Source organism: Clytia hemisphaerica, unplaced genomic scaffold, assembly GCF_902728285.1.
Source record: "Clytia hemisphaerica strain Z4C2 unplaced genomic scaffold, Clytia hemisphaerica genome assembly, whole genome shotgun sequence".
Taxonomy (NCBI): Eukaryota; Metazoa; Cnidaria; class Hydrozoa; order Leptothecata; family Clytiidae; genus Clytia; species Clytia hemisphaerica.
In genome coordinates this window covers 301,485-316,965 of record NW_027103902.1, presented here as the reverse complement: position 1 = coordinate 316,965, position 15,481 = coordinate 301,485, and positions in this window count along the sequence as shown.

The following is a 15,481-nucleotide window of genomic DNA, read 5'->3' as shown; positions in this document are numbered from 1 at the left end:
CTATCCCATGTCATCTCAAAAGTAAAGTTGAAACCAAGCTTTCTTCCTCCAACTTAAATTTTATCGATAAAACGAATTTAAAATCTACACATGCGTAATTTTGCTTACTTAGGGATATTTCGATAGGAAGCTCTGCAGGGTATTCTTAGCCACAGCTACTTGCTAGTATATGTCGATAATGACCTTCATTTTTAAGGAAATATTTAGTCGCAATTTTGCGATTCTTGTTTCTAATAATTTTCGAAACTTTCACTATAAAGCCTTAAAAAGCTTTAATCAGCATTTAGTCGTTATAAGCATTTGTAGCGGGTGGCAGTCAGTGAAAGCTATGGCTAGTTATTATATTGTCAGTTTTCAGTCATTTTCTATTTTAGCATATGACATTTTTTGTGTTGTGTTGAAGAAAGAGTATTTCAAAAATGAGTTTTTTTAAGTTTCTCTTAGTACCCTGTTTGTGTGGGAGGGGGTGGGTTCCCTTTAAACAGCTTTAAACTCAAATTTGTCAGATTGGGATTGGTACTAAATTAGGGGGTGGGTCCCATGATATTTTGTCAAATTCAAAAAGTCATGTTGGTATCGATACCAAATTAAGGGGGTGGGTCCCCCTTTTTCTGAAAATTATGATTTTCAAGTTGGTATCGATACCAAAATAAGGGGGTGGGTCCCCCCTTTTTCTGAAAATTATGATTTTCAAGTTGGTACCAATTTTAGGGTGGTGGTGTTAACTTAGCTCAAAAGGTCAAAAGTCAGGTTTTTAGGCTATGGGTTGGTATTATAAATGTTGACCCCCCCCCTGTGCATTCTATTAAAAGTACACCCTTACAGTGTATTTCGGGGTCTCGAAAAACCTACCCTTAAGGGCAGCACATGCCGTGGAGATGGGAAAAATAGCATCATATTTTGCAGTGAGGATTGGTCTATTTGATTGTTTTCTGTGAGAAGGGGTGTATCATCTTGTTGTATATTATTGAAAAGCTCTCAACAAATTAAGATTAGAGATATATTGCGAGTATCTAGAGATATTACCCTTAGAAACAGTGTTTTTCAGCCAGAAACAGCTGTTTTATCCAGTTTAGTGTAAAAAACTTAATTTTCCCGAGGATTAAATTTCACGAATTCAGCGAGAGATTTTACGAATATTTTATCGAGCGATTTTACAAATTTCCCCCTACTATATCAGCCTTGTCAAGCCCTTGACCTAAGCATCTCCGAGCCTGTTTTCGAATTTTTGTATGCTCATAATTATTAAAAAACATAACTTGAATGTCTTTAAAGGGGAGAAATTTTTGCGGGAACAAATTTTCATGGAATTTAATTTCGCGGTTTTTCGACAAATCTGCGAAACACTAATTATTCTCGTGATTTAAAATATCACCTATAAAATTGGTCTTTTTAGGGCAAAATGGGCCATATTTTAAACGAAAAATCCTCTCAACTGTGAAATTGAATTCTGCGAAAATTTCTTCCCTTAAGGCATCATGAATGGAACCGTTATTCTGCAAAACAAACAAAGGGGCCACAAAAAGTAAAAATTTGATTATATTATTTTTGACATCATATAGATTTTCTCCCAAAAGCTGTTATGAAAGAAATGATATAAGGGTGTTAATTGGAATTCAAAGCCCTTTAGAATAAGGGCTCAAAATTCCACGGGAAGATTTTTTTATTGAATTAGTTCATCTTTATTTCGCGTAATACATACTGTGTATATAGTATAGTAGAGTATGTGGGATTTCTAAAAAAAGAGTTTGAAGAGATTGAATTTAGGGAAAATCAAAATCTCAATGGATTGGTTGCAGAGGACAAGAAATAACATGTTACCATTAAAGATTTTGTTAATATATCTTATTTCGATTACGATTTCATCAATAGAAACTTCTCAGAGATTTCAACCAGGACGACAAAAAGTGAAGATTATTGGTCTCTACCAGGGATGTCGGCAAAACATAAGTTCATTGATCAAAACAAACGGAGAAATTTGTCAGGAAAGTATTCAGCGAGTTTATAAACATAAACAAAATCTAGAGAAAGGTCTGGCTGAATATGAAAAAATCTCAAATGGTCCACCAGAGACCGGTTGGAGTTTAGATGATATCGAGTATCATTCTATTGAATTTTGCTCCTGGTTTGAGATTCTACCAACCATCCTTGATCTGTTGTTAGATTCTGACAATGTTATTTCTGAACAGATCGATACCCCTGATAACTATTGGAATCACCAGAAAATCTACTTGGAAAATCCTAATTTTAAAAATATTGAACATTCAAGAATACTTGCAGTTATGGTGTACGCAGATGTGGCGATTTCAGCTCAAATAACGAGTCTATTAGTAACTGCACCTTTCCCAGTTTATCATTTGAAAAGTGGTTGGGAGGTCCCCGATACATTTCTTGATGGAAACCAAAAGAGTAATATTCGGCCAGAAATATATGCATTGGATATTATGTATGATAAAATTGATCAATTATTGGCTGTTAATGATATCCAAAACTTTGCATTGGTCGATCTGGGAGCTAATTTCTTTCCTTATAGTAACTTATACCACTACATCAAGCAAAGGCTCCAGGCTGCTGGGAAATATTGCTTTTATGATTTCAACATTGAATTAGAATCTGAAACAAGAGTGAACGAAACTTTAAAACAAATTAGGAATGTTGGAGTTGTTGTTACATTTGGTTTGCCAGAAAAACAAGTCAAGTTTTTCAACCAGGCGATTGCGTTTGGATTGCAACAATCAGCTTGGATAATGCTTGATGTAAATGAGAATACACCCTTCCAAGGTATACCGAGGATGAGCAAGGTTGGAACTTTTTATAACGAACCGAACGATATTTTTCACTTTCTTAGAAAATTTAAGTATTTCAATACAAGTGGCCTGAGGTTTAATAAGCAAAATGAGACTCCAAAAGAATACATAATATAAGAAAAAGAAGTAGATAGACAAAAGGAAACGCAGTCAATTTGTGAACGAAAAATGATATTGCTTTATAGAGCCTACCTTTACGGCTTAGAAAAAGAGCTCAAAAGACGCCGTAATCTTTGGTATGACCTGTTTTACAAAAGATTTCGAATGTATGTTAAAGATGTTTATTCATCTATGCCTTTATACGCAATCGAAGAAAGAGATGGTAGAATTATTCGCAATTGGGGAATCAAGTTCAGGAGAAATCTAAAATACTTTTCATCAAATTGCACCAAACCAAAATGCAGAATTGGTCAAGAAATTCGAATTTCCTGGAAGGAAAATTACTTCGGTGAAAATTGTTTCAACTGCCCCCAAGGTTACTACAATAATCGACGAGAAGGAAATTGTAAATACTGCCCCAAATACACCATCCCGACAACTGAAAGAGACGAATGCTATGACCAATATACACTGACACATCCTCTAATTGTTTCAAAAAGGATAGCCGTATTCACTTTAACGGTAGATATCTTTGGAGCAATATTTTCTCTTACAGCTTTAATTGTATTTTCAATAAAACAAAAAACTCCTCTAGTCCGAGCCCTTGACTTCAATATGACAATTCTTCATTTGTTTACCTTACTGGTGAACTTTGTGGCAACTCCAGCTATTTTTCTTAATCATCCCACGACATCAATTTGCATTATACGACCCATTGTAGTAAGCCTATTAAACACATTTTCAGCTTCCTTTTATTTGATCAAATCACAAAGATTGCTGCTGATCTTTAAATCAACGACACAAATAGATCAAGGTGAAACCAAACGAAATCAACTATTTCAGACTCTCCAGAGCAGCTTAACCATTCTTATTGGCTTGATAATTGTCTACTTAACTACCATGAAAATCAAACCAAGTATAAAGTCCAAGAGATATATTACTAACGTAACAAAAGATGTTTATTGCAACACAGGGCAACATGTGAATATTCAGCTCGGTTACTTTCTGATTCTCCCGATCCTTGTCGCAATCCAAGCATTTAGAAGTCGCAATCTACCAGGTCCATTTAACGAAGCAATGTCGATAGTTTATTCAACGTTCATTGTTTTCACCACATACTCAGTAACCTTTCCTATCTATGCATACCAGAACTTAGATTCTAAGAAATCCCTGGTACATTGTGCCGCTTTAACTATTGCAAATTTGTTTCCAATGATGTTGCTGTATGGTAAAAGACTTCTTGTGGTGATTTTCGTTAGGAAGAAGAACTCCAGAGAATATATTAGACAAAGACTATGGACTTTTGCATCTGATAATTAACTTGACTGTCAGGTTTTGTAAAAAAATACTGTAACATTTATCAATACTTTTTCAAGATTTATATATGACTTATTCCCACTCAGAAATGCCCAAAAATTGTAACGCCAACCCTCTTCCTAATTGAGAAAAACATATTAAAGTTTTGAATTCCGGTCCTGATAAAATAAAATAAACATTTTAAATGTCGTTAATGGCTTCACAAAATACTGCCTGTTTTTAAAGAAACCTTTCGTCAAAATTTGTCTAAATCATAATCAATCGTATTCGTATTTCAAACTACTAATATCCGTATCTCCTCGTGTGTTTGAGTATAGGGCTTGTTTTAGTATACTTTTTTGCTCAGAATTTCACGCTCTATGCGATGGTATCAATCGTTTCCGTTGAAAACACGAGTTTCAAAAATCGTCACTTTTTTACCCATTATTTGTCTTTACAGTTTTGCCTGTAGCGTCAGTCTTTGGCGAATAAAAAATTTTGCCAGGTCTTAGAAGTGGACCCCCTCGTGAAAATGTCTTCAAATACATTCCACTTTCGAATGAAATTCATGTGGCCGCGTCCTAGTAAAGTTGTCACGGATCCTAGCCCTACTATCTAACGAAGATATTTTCCTTGATTCAAAACAGCTCGATATTATTTGAATTCAGTCTCGTGTTGGCTGATTTTATTCAAAACTAAACTCTTGATAAGCAACATAAAGATTTACAAACTAGGCTCACGGTGGTCCTCTAATCGATCTTCTTCTTGCAACAATTTTTTTTGACGGTTTTTCCATGCATCATTAAGTTTCTCTTTAAACGACTTAATCGATTGTGCAGGTACAACTTGTCTTGGTAGTTTATTCCAAGTTAGCACACATCTATAGTAACTTTAGATATAGGACTTCGTTTGGGGTCCATTGAAGCCGTCATTTTAGCAAAGTTTGGTAAAAGCTCTTTGGAATGTCTTCGTTTAGCACGTGTTTAAGGTATCTTTGTTGTAAAAGGAAAGATGTTTATAGACCTGCACCATATCACAAAACTGTCTCCGAAATACGAGGGTTGGTAGTCCAAGCCTTTTTAGCCTTTCATTGTACGGGAGCTGTCGATATATTTGGATAAGTTTGGAAGCTCATCTTTGAACTCCCTCGAGCATGTTCACATGTTTGCGTAGTTTGGGTGACCAGACTGACTGCGCGTACTTAAGGTGCGGCCTCACAAAGACGGAGTATATTCTTCTGATAATACTTTTTTTTTTAGCAATGGCTTAAAGATTATTTTGATCTTTGTAACCTTCTTCGCTGTACTGGAACGTTTAACTGAACCAGTTTTCATAGCGTTTAAGTGAATATTCATCAGAATTTAAGAAAGGGTTTTGAAAATATTCTGAATTCAAAACTTTGCCGTCAGAACAATTACCTCGCAGTTAAGAATCTTGGAGTCTAATAACGAAATCTTAAAAAATTATGTAAGTCTTTTGTGGTGCAATACATTGTGGAAAACATCCAGGAAAACAACAGTATGAACAATAAGGCAAAGCAAGGAATACATTTAGCCTCAAGCAAAGCAAATAAAAACACTTGCGTTACATGCACTCCCCCCAAGCTACCGTGAAAAGCACAGCCCAAAATCATATATCGACTTGTGCCGACCAATCGAGATTCTATTCAGCGCGCAATTAACGCAGAGAATAGTAACCATGACGAAAATCCAAGATCTTGGATTAAGGGCTCTGACCATAGTGTATTTTTCATAATTGCCGTGTTTAAAATGTGTTTTCTGAATGATGTAACCAACAAAACTATGACATGTTATACATTTTCTGTTAGACAAACTATTCCTGAATCTGAAAATTCAAAAATTGCATTGAAAAAATTTGATGAAGAAGAAAATGAAGACTTTTGCGAGGAAGAGTATTTCAACTTTGAAGAGAGTTTCGACGAAGAAAAAACATTTTGAAAAAATTTTTCGCATTACATGGTGTATCTTTTACCGAACAATAAAAATTTTTGCGGAAAAATTTTGTAAATGCTTCTTTGTCTCGAAATCTTCAAAATAGTCGTTTTTCATCAATTTTTCATCTGGATTTTGCTTAAAAAAACAGTCATAACTTTTGACACATCTTTTTAGAAAAATTTTCCGCAAATTTAAATAGTTCAATTCTTTGCGGACAGTGTAAAGAAATTTTGAAACAAAAAGGTTAATTACCTATTAAAACTTAGCACTTTTTATAAAAGAAGGTGATGCAACACATTATTCACGTCTTTTTAAAGTTCATAACGTCATTTTTGTAATTAAATTCTTAATTACTCTTAAGGGATTCGATTAAAAAGCAATTTATAAAGGCAATTCTTTGTTAAAAGTGTTAAGGAACCTGAAATATAACTTTCATGTTCAAATACCAAAATCAATTTTTGGACTATGGTCAGAGCCCTTAAGTTCAAAGTTGATATTTTTATTTTTGCGTCGTTGAAAACACAACTCAGAAATGTCATCAACGCTTTTTAAAAAGAGTCAGTGATAGAGAATCATAACATAAAGATTTGTTTATTATTTCGATTCCATTGAAGTAACATTACCATAATTTAGAGTTTAATGATTACTGTTATGCATTTGGGAATCATGTAGAAGATTTCTTTTGAAAGAACTCATTCCCCAGAGGTTTCTGGGGAATTTGTCAATAGTAAACATTTATATTGATACAGTCTGCTAGACATTAACATGGTAATATTTGCTCTTCATGATCTTTGATTTTTTCTTCAGTGATTAGATTGACACATGCGCCATAAAATTTCTATTATTGGTCTTCAGAGGATGATATATTCTTCGAGAGATCGACCTGCGCTGATACTCAGGGTATCGAAAAATCGGATTTGCTTGAAACTCGAGAAAAACTTGCGTAAATGCGTTAATTTAGAAAAAAAATTGTGTGATTGCGTGAATTGAAAGTCCGTTGAGAAGAAGCCTCTAACATATGTTGGACAAACTGGCAAATCAAAACATTCAGCTTATAAGTTATTTAGAGCAAACTATAAAGGTGCTAGTGATTTGAAAGGAAAAATGCATGGTCCAAAATGAAAGAAGGTTTAAAAGACCTTAATATTAGCCTAAGTTTATCCTTATAAAAGTTTAGTTGATAAGAGTGCCACCAGTCGGCTCTTTTTTTTGAGTAAATTTTTGCTAATTCACGTAATTACTTGTGAAAAAATTCGTTTTCACGTTCACGCTGATATCTAAAAAATTCACGCGCTTAAAAATTCCGACTCATGTGTCACGTCAGCCCCTTCTTGTCTTTTTGGTTTAGCAGACTACCCAATTTTATTCGTTCATACCTATAATATAAACTTGATATGTGATTTGCATGTTTTGCTAAAGAAAACCATTTATAGTCAACTCCTGAACGAGGAATTTCACGAGGGAACTTATAGATACGTAACTTTTCCTGATATTTATGCGGAAGGATCCGGAAAGTCAGATTAAAGTTGACCTTAAAAATATTAACAATTTTAATTCTTAAAACTAATAGAGACAGTTTTGAAAACAAACAAATAAACAACTATGTCTAATTTTTGTGTCTCATCCCTCATCATCCAGAGCTTTTAAGTTTCAAATGAGGATCAAAGAACATGTAGTTTAAAGAGATATGGCTTTCAATGTTTATGATGGACCGATCTAGCCTGGATATTTAGACTGTAATTTATATTTTTATTTTGCTCGTTCTGCTTTTTACCAGCATGTCTAACTACAATCAGCGCCGAAATATTTGCCACAAAAAGGGGGAATTCCCTCAAAACTTTAAAAACCGCAAGTGATTTTTAAGTGCTTTGAAGTACAGTTCGGAAGTAGAGTTTTAACTCTGAGTTTTAACATTAGACTTAGGACCTTAGGATCTCATTGCCAGCGTGCCAACGTGCCAGCGTGTCCTCGTGCTTTTACGTGCCAACTTGCCAGCGTACCTGCGTGTCATCCGAATTTCAGCGTACCATCCAAATTCTGGCGTGCCATCCAAATTGCGGTAAAGCTTACTTAGTTTTCAATGCAACCTGTGCCAACCTGTATTTTTCTATGCTGCTATGCAGCGCTGATGAATTCATTTTAATTGATGAGAAGCTTTTGCAAAATTCAATTTTGCGATTTTGGCAATATAAATAGATTAAATTTCGGAGACACATAATTTAACCAACATTTTCAATTTAGGGAGAAATTGGTTTGGATCAAAATTAAAAAGTTGTAAAAGTTTAGGATCGTTTAGCATTAGCTTCACGAATTTACGATTATTAAAAAGTATTGTTGAAGTTTACGAAATAAAAATTGCTTTTTATCGGCAACTCAATAAACTCGTTGTTTTTTATGATTCACTTTCTAATGCTAAAGTACAATACAGTCTCTACAACTCAAACCTCTTACTTGAAGTCTGTTTTTTCAATTTTTGAAAGTGAACCTGCTAAATTCCTATTGATCGACTATCTAATATCTTTTCTATATTTACCCTGTTTACTAGGCACTTTTTCTATAAATACCTTGTTTACTAGGCACCCGAGAGTAATAAAGCATAAATGCTCTCACCTTTTCAAAAACGGAGATCAATTTCTATTACAAAATTTTTCCGAGCGAAACTCAAAATTCCAGAATAGAGATGGTAAGCTGGAGTTCAGATTTGGATGGTACACTAAAATTTTCGATGGCACGCCGACACGCAGTCACGCCATGGCACGCTGGCACATTGGCACGCTGACGCATCGAAGTACGAAGGCACGCATGGCACGCATAGCACGTAGGCACTCTTAAAAATCGTTGGCACGCGTGGCAAGCGATTTGACAGACTCTCGAAAAATAGACCCTATATGAGGAACTTGTTTTTTTTTACTTTGGTGTTTTTGTGACCTGGTTTTTTACCTGGAACTCATGGAGTTGAAAAAGGTACCCTGTTTTTTCTCAAGTAATCCCCCGGATGGGGATGTTTTTAAACTGTTGGTAAACAGTAAATTTCTCTCGAGAAACTTCCTACTCTAACAATCACAATCAAATCTCGCCTTATCCTTCTAGTAAAGAGTTCGGTATACAGGTTAGGTATTGATAAACGTTAGATGAACGTTGAAATAACGTTGTCTGCCAGTTGGGAAAGGACAGCAAAGTTGATATAAGCAAAAAAACGCATAATTCTTTAAAGATGGAGTGTAAGAGTATTCATTTTCTTGCCCACATTTTTGGTCCACTTCGGTGTGATTTTAAAAGCCAACTTTCTTACCAAACAAGCTGTCAGATGGCAAATCCAGTTTTCACTAGAGAGGAGGTCCTTCAGCAAGTGTTTTAATGAGGTTAATTTGGACTCACAGAGTAGCTATATACTCCCTTCTTGCAGACCCAGTAGGATTTTCTCAGCCAATGGAGGTAAAAATAACGTACAAAAACTTGATGGAACTTTGTTATGCCAACGATGTAAAAATAATAGATAACCAACTACCTCTAGAAGGCACTTCTCCCAAGAGAACAACCATTGTTTTCCTATTGAAATGAGCACTCCTTTAAAAAGCTCTGTGTGCAGTGCGTGTTATGCTTTTAGCTAGATTTTGACACACTTTTTGACATCCACTGAATTGATAGAAAATTTGAATTGTTATTTACTGCAAATTTTGGAATTTTTTTCAAAGAAAGGTACCAATCTTTAGACAAATTGACTACGGATCGGCCTGATACCACTTAATCTTCATCTGGATAAATAAACGCTCATAAAATGCTGTTATCTGAAAAATATATGTGTGATTTGAAGTGCGATATCTCACGAATGAAAAGTGCATGAAGGTTGCCTGATACAAAATAAACAGATGAATGTTTATAGAACAATAATATCTAATTAAAGAATTCCTTCTGTGAGGCTGCCTATAGGAAAATACACTTTTTCTAACCCAAATTTTGGAAAAATATACATCACATGATCGATTCTGTCCAATAGAAGGTTGCAAATGAAGCAAGTTTTTATTTAATTGCACTTTTTACGATGCAAAATGTCATTAATATTTTTACAACCGTAACACGGATGTTTTTTGAGAATCAAGGCAAGTTGGTTATCTATTATTTTTACATCGTTGGTTATGCTCATGTTTTTTATGGTTGGGGATTTGAATTCTGTCTATAGTTTTTGAGCAAGAAATTTCAGTGGGGATGGAAAAAAGCACAATATTTTGCAGTGGGGATTAACTTATCTGATTATTTTCAGCGGGAACAAAAATTATATAATTTTCCACTGGGGACTATGTTATGACAAATTTTTACAGTGTTTACAGTCTGTAATTAATTACGTTACAAGCTACAAGGTATGTTCATCAGAGAAAAAACACTGTGTTGTAAAATTGTCCTTCTTGCCGTGCATCCACACGTGAACTGACTTGGTTCTGGTAACAAAGGGCTTATCTGATATTCCGATGGTGGATTGGCGGTCACCCACGCTAAAGCTCTAAAGGAGTGGGCCAATTTCCCATCGGGGAGAATAGTCGGCCTTTGATGTGTCGTATCCTCAGTCGGGTTCAACTACCCTTGCGCGTAAAACTGAAAACGAATGCTGGGTTACCAGGCCTCCCGCTGCAAAATCCTTGAAGCAGTCTTATCTAAACATTCCAGATATTGAAAATTTTCCCGACCTTCAGAGCTTTAGCGTGTCGTATGAGAATTTCTGCATCTGGGTGCCATATAAACAAAGAGTCTAAGCGCGAATAATCTGAGCGGCCCGCTTGCGTAATCCACGCGTTTGAAACTGTTCGTGAGGCTATCACTCATTAATGTGTCAGCTTGTAACGAAATAATTAAATACTTCTAAAGCATGATCAGTAAGTAGCACAACAAGTTGTTTACACATGAGTGATTATTAGTTTAACTATTGTGATGAAATTTTTGTACGTAATCACATAATTACTCTTGTTTCTTTTCCTGAAGAACAAATTTATAAGAACAATGATGCTCAAAAACATTCAAAATTAAGTACAATCTAAGAACAAACTCTTAGGCTTTCAATGACTGAATTTTCAGTAAATTAAGAGTTAAAGTAGTAAAAAATAAGGTACATAACAAATATATTAAAGTATTTGAGACTTGAAAAAGAATTTCCGAACCTTAACGATAGTTAATTGGGTTCTAATAAAAAAGCAATCAGAACAGAGGTCATATTAATCAGTAGTATTAATTCTTGATAATGTATAGACGAGCGAATTGTTCAAATTGCTTTATTATCGCTGTATAAATTTTTGCATGGTGTTGTTATAAGGAGCACTTTTTAAGACATGTCACCGATGCCCGGGGAGGGGGGGGTTGGTACTAGGGTTGCGAGCTGACGAAGGGGGGGGGGCCGACTTTCGACCCTCGGACCCTTACCGGGACTAAAAAGGAGAAAACAAAGGAAAATTTTGTTAATTTTACGACCCTTACCGGGACAAATTTGACCAATTTTGACCAAATTTCGATCTTTCTTGGGGTAAAAAGTTGAAATTCTCCTATTTTTCCTATCCTTAGTGGGACTGATATTTGATTTTCTGATTTTTCCGACCCTTAGCGGGTCCTTGGAAATCCAAAAAAACGTCTAAAAGAAGAACATCGTTTTGTTTTTGTCTGGTTTTGATATGGGTGAGCATTTTTAGATTTTTATCATTGGCTCAGCGCGCAGCGGATTGGGCTTTTAAAACACAACTGGTCGAAAAAATTTGACTTTGTTGGGGTTTATGCGCGCAAAACACAGTTTGCATAATCAAAATCTGAAGACAAAATCACGCTTTCACTTTAAATTTTTATGTGCTTGTTACATGACACTTAGTTCTGATTATTGGCACTAATAAAGTCATTGGCTGCGTTTAGACCAACTGGCATTTGTAATTTGGCATTTGCTCATGAGGGATTCGATTTTAATAGCTTTTCCATTGTATTTTCTGTCATGGCATTTAAGGAATCGTCTTTTTAGAGTCATTACTGAAAAGGTGATTCCCTCAAGTTCAACTTTGACAGATCAAACAATGAAAAGCATGGAATTTCATTAAGACTGAAACTTTTTGCCGTAGAGCTAGGCTATGGCAAATCTTGCAAATTTTACAATCTATAGAAAGAACTGAATAAAAAACGTGCAAATACTTTCAAAAATCAAAAATGTCATTTTTTCTCTTTGTTTTGGTTCCTTTGTTTGATTTGAAATGCCAGAAAAGGGGATTCCTTTGCTCAAAATGGCATTTCAAATGCCAACGAAATGCCAACACGCTGGCATCATTAGGCATTTGACAAACCGAACAATTGCGCGGAACAATAGAATTCAAAAGAATACTGCAAGCAATTACAAATGCCAGGCTGGTCTAAACGAAGCCATTAGCTGTAAGTTGCAGAGCAAGTAACATGGGAATAAAATCACGTGTGAACTTTTACGAGTAATCACATGTTTTGACTGCACTGATATAATTTTGCAGCCCGTGTATTATCAATTGAAGAGTCCAGGCTAAAATCAAATTATCTGACTTACTATTAGGGAGGTTAAGTATCAAAGATAAATCTACGCGACGAACGGACCTTTTCTCTGCAAGATGGTAAGGGTAGCAAAGTAGATGTTATATCTTCTTTGTTCAACAACAAAAATTTTTACGGTTTTTCGTTCTTGAGCTATTTTAGCCAGGATTCTAGAAAATGCAGGTCCACATGTCTACTGCAGGTTGCGGGTCAAAACGGTATGTTCCTCGCGTTGATTTATCTTTGATACTTAACCTCCCTATTGTGCGCATGTGTACGAAAAATATAATTAATACCTCCGAGTGATATGGTCAAATCTTACTGGGTTAAAACAGCTTGAGATACTTATTTCCGACAAATTAAAGTAATTAATTCTTTATTGCTCGCTCTACTCGAGTTGCTCTATATATTTTTTTATTAGAATCTCTTTTACAGGGTGTCCCTAATTAAAGTATCGAGTTTGAACATGCGATTGAGTAGAAAGGTTTGTGTGTGTTATCGCTAAAATATAAGAACGTTCTCCATCACACAGGCTTATTACAAAAGGTAGTTACAACGTATAAATTAATCGTAATGACAAAGAAAAAAGAGGGAGAGCTTAAAATACAATTTTGTGAACACGCACATAAAACGTTCTACTCATAGTTGTGTTTCGACTCGATACTTTAATTAGGGACACCCTGTATAACCAACAATATGGTATAATTCTACACGGTCTATATATAATATTTACAATGTTTTCGTTTGTGTTAAAGCTTTTAAATATAGTAAGTATAACAATAAAATAAAGATATTTGTGGGTGATTAAAAACTATATTTAAAAGCTTTAGAAACGGAAAACATTGTAAATATTATAGACCTAGTAGAATTATATGAAATATCGCTACTTACTATCTATCTCTTTAATTGTTTGGAATTCAATGATGTGGTTTGGAGTAAAATTCCAACTAATGTTCTTTTTTAACAGTTCTCGAAGTATTGCAGTTTCGTCTGACAATTTAGTAAGATAAGCTGTCATACCGAGGAAACGTTTGCTGGTTGGTGTAACTAGCTCAACGATGGCACGCACTTTATCTGGACATGGTGATATGCCTTCTGTTGAGATTTGATGTCCAAGGAAAATAACTTTGTCAACACAGATTTTACATTTCGTTTTGTTCTTATAAACAGTTACTGGTTCAATTACGTTGAGTTTCGTCCTTCAATGGTTCAATAGTTTCAACTCTTTGTGGTTTTCATTGACAAACTTTAGAGAAATGGTTTGACTTTTTGCACTTATTACAAGTTTGTCAATATACTGGGCAAGATCCCCTTCGGTGAGATCCACCGCAATATCTACAGTTTTCTATCATTGGACGATCAATCTTTCGATTATTAGAGGATGTTTTTTTATAGAATAAATTTCTGCAACTTCTTGCGTAAGTTCCTTCACATGTTTCCTTGTTTGATCAGCTGAATTTCCCAGCAGCAGGGCTTTGGATAGGTCTAAGTCTGGTTCTCTTAACATGCCTTGACTAAATTTTCACGAGCTGACTAAAATTAGGGCCGACTAATAATTAAGGCCGACTAAAATTAAGGCCGACTAAGTTTTGACCAATAAGGTATGAAGCAAAGACTTGTGTGTTCTGTTAGCATTCAAATACCCCAAACCAATTTTTTTTAAATAGAGATTTTGAACAGGGCGAATAGGTGAAGGAGTGTTCTGGTCTGTAAAGTATACAAACGGAGTAGATAGTAATTTCTTAGTAGCAAGTAGTAAGTATTAAGTAGTAGGTAGTAGGCGTTTTGTACTTGCCGAAAGTGTCAAGCAACCTGAAACATAACTTTTATGTTGAAATACTAGAGTCAATCTTTCAGACTATGGTCAGAGACCTTAAGATTTGTAACAAGTCTGTTATCTTATATGAAGGCGTGATTCCGATTGCTTTTAATGTTATGAAAGAAATTAAGTCGCACCTAGATGCAGAAATTTTCATTCAAGGTTTAGATTATGGCATTTTACAAGATATAGATGTACACGTTTTCTTTTATAAGAGCATCCAAAATGTTTGAAGCCTTCGGATGTTCTTTAGTTTTTGGATTTTAAGCCTAGAAATGTTCTTGACATGCTCTTATCTTCACCATTTTATGAGCATTTTTGCCTATTATCCTAAAAGATCGAGTGTTTTAGAGTCTGCAAAGCCTTAAAATGTTCTTAACATGTTCTTAAGATTTTGGCCATCGAATTATTATGTTTTTGTATAGTTTCATGAAGGTAAAACGTTTACCTTCATGATAGCTTGTTCTTCTAAAAAAGCGTGTACAAGACCACGTCAAGCATTTTGAAGCTTGAATGTTACCCACACAGTTTGTTATCCACACAGTTTCACTCTGCTGATGTGATTGGTATGGCGTTCATGCAAGATCTTGGATGATTGCCATGGTTACTTTTTTTGCGTGTTGAATGAAACGGCGTTTGCCTTCAAAGTATGATATGTAATATTCATAAGTTACGATAACCACAGTAGAGAATAGAAAATAATTTGATACTCAAAGTGCCAAATTATAAGAACAGTCGAGCCTCGAGAACAATTTACTGGTTCTAATAAGATAAGAATGTAGGCTACACGTTTTTTAAGAAACTAGTTTTACCAAGCAGCCTGAATGATTCTTAAGAAATCTGCCTTTGAAGCCTTAAATGTTTCTTACATGTTTCTAAACTTTTTGACATAATCAGCCTCTTTTTCATGCAAAGAAAAAAAACATTTGCTTTGATTGGAAGGTTCTTACAAAAACCGGATTAAAAATGTTATTTTCTCATTCTCA